The sequence below is a fragment of the Chinchilla lanigera genome, unplaced genomic scaffold (genome assembly GCF_000276665.1).
Source record: "Chinchilla lanigera isolate Chin_1 unplaced genomic scaffold, ChiLan1.0 scaffold00138, whole genome shotgun sequence".
Taxonomy (NCBI): domain Eukaryota; kingdom Metazoa; phylum Chordata; class Mammalia; order Rodentia; family Chinchillidae; genus Chinchilla; species Chinchilla lanigera.
The window spans coordinates 3,573,576-3,575,988 of record NW_004955539.1 but is presented as its reverse complement, the minus strand read 5'-3'; positions in this window follow the sequence as shown (position 1 = coordinate 3,575,988).

The following is a 2,413-nucleotide window of genomic DNA, read 5'->3' as shown; positions in this document are numbered from 1 at the left end:
CCTCACTCATTCACTCTCCACTCAACTTTAACCATGCTCTACTGCATCACATTCACTTCACTCTCCTCACCTGCTCTCACCTCCTATGGTAAGTTCTGTCTTCATACTCTCCCTCCACCACTCCGCCCCAATCCTGCTTATGTGTTTCCATTCTGCTTCTTCCCTCTCTTGCTTGTCCTTTACACACTTCCCTATCCTTTCCTCCTCAGCCTCTTACTGCTCCGTTCCTCTCCACCTCCCTGACTATACTGTCCATTCTGTCTGTTTTTCCTCCTTCTCTCCCTCCTGCCCTCAGTCCACCTCACTCTCGCTCTCCACTTACTTCCTCTCACCCTCTTCTGTCCCTTCATCCTTCTCCCACCCTCCACTTTTGTAATGCCTCCACTTCCTTCTTTCCCTTGACTCTCCTCTTTTCTCCTGATATCTCCACCCATTTTGTCTCTGCCCCTCCTCTCTATCCGTGCTTTCCCTCCTGTGTATTACTCCGCTGTGCCCTCTCTTCCACATCCACTACCCTTCCGCTACACCTCCCCTTCTTCTTTCTCACCATACTCACCCCTCTTTGCCTGTTCCTCACCACTTTCTGCCCCTCTCCTCCCTCTCCTCAGGCTCCCTTTCTTCTTCTCTCCCTTCTCTCCTCTTTGCCCTCGCCTGTCTTCCCTTCCTCCACAGGGGGAATGCACAGAAATGCAGACTCCCTCTTTAGAATGTTCACAGTGCTGAATTGTCTAGATTTGTACTCTTTAAGGTTAACCTGACTGCTTCTCACACTGTGCTGCTGACTGCTCTCCACACTGCTCAGTTTACTGCTCTTTGAAGTCTTCAGCACAGATCCCAATGTCATCTTCTGAAGAGTTCCCGGACTCTACCTGAAGCTCCACAGAGAACTTGCTGTGTCTATTGGGATTCTGGTGCAGCACTGAGAGTGGTTGTTTGAAGACCTTCTGCCTCTAGAAATAAAGGAGAGAAGGAGAAACGTAGAGTGAGATTGGAGGGAGCTGCACTGCTCTGCTTTTTTCTCCATGCCTCTGCATTGCAGGTGGATGGGGGACATGATATGGCAGAGGCAATAAAGGCTTGAGGGCCAAGGGTCTGTGCCCAAGGCACTGGGACCAGGGTTTGCAGGCAGGGAACCAGGTGGGCCATAATGAGGACTAGGAAGCAAGGACTCAGCCTTTTCACCACTCAGCCTCTATTTCCTTGCCCTCTCACTCACTTGAGTTCTTGGCAACCTTCTGCCTTCACAGCTGCTATGCGCATATACCAGCTTGACCACGGGCTTTGGGGATTCAACTCGAGTGATCACCCACTTACCATGTACCTCTTGGATTTCACGGGCCTTGCCAGTCCTTCTAAAATCCCTCCACAGACAAGCTTTGTGCTTCCTCTTTTAAGGCCTGCTGCAGTTGTGGAAGCCCCACACTTCCTTTATTCCATTACTCATCTTCTTCCAGCCAATGGGAGCACTTGGCATGACTTGATGTCACAAATGTCTACAATGACACCTCTGTTGGGCGGGCCACAGTGTGGCCAGGACACAAACTCTTGTCCCAACTAACCTGCAGCCCTTGCTCAGCTACAGGTGTTCAACAGAGGATCGCATGACTGCACCAGGGATTCCCAATAACACAGTGTATAATCCATTCCCATTTGCTAGTGCGTAACTGCATCTGAAGCCCTCCAGGCCCTTGCTGAATATGGAAACCTTGACTTTTTCCTCCTACTATTCTGTCATATGCACCTTGCAAGACATCTCCTTCTTGACCAAAGACATGTAACTGTCGCACCTCACCTGATCTGCTCCTCTGGCCACAGAGATTCCTGCTTTTTGTTTCCGGTGTGAAATCACATACTTCCAATCTCTCCCTTCTCTGCCTCGTCCTTCTCTATTCCCTTGCTTTCCCTCCTCTCTCTGTGTCCTCCCTCCATCTCACACTCTCTCAATCCCAATCAGCCTCGCATCATAAATCCTGAAGTACATCCTTCAATCATTCCTTCATTCCTTCCTTCTTTCCTTCTTTCCTTCCTTCCTTCCTTTCTTCCTTCCTTCCTTGCATCATTCCGTCCTGTTCTTCTGTCCATCCCTACCCATGACTGACATGTAACTTGCCTTAAAGTGTCTTTCTCAAGTGTCAGCATAACTCTCACCTTGAATTTGTCCTCACAGCTCGGCACCCCATTCTCTCCTTTCTGTGACACCTGCTTGTACACTCCCTACCCTCTCCTCTGTTTCTTGTCCTCTCATCCTTTACTTTGCTTCCTAACTCTCCTCTCCCCCTTCATCCTTCTCTCTCTCTCCATCTTTCAATTCCTCCCTTCATTCCTACCTTCCTTCCTGCCCTCCTCCTTTCATTCATTCCAATCTTCCATCTGTCTTTACTTCCATCTCTCCCTTCCTTCCTTCCTTCCTGCC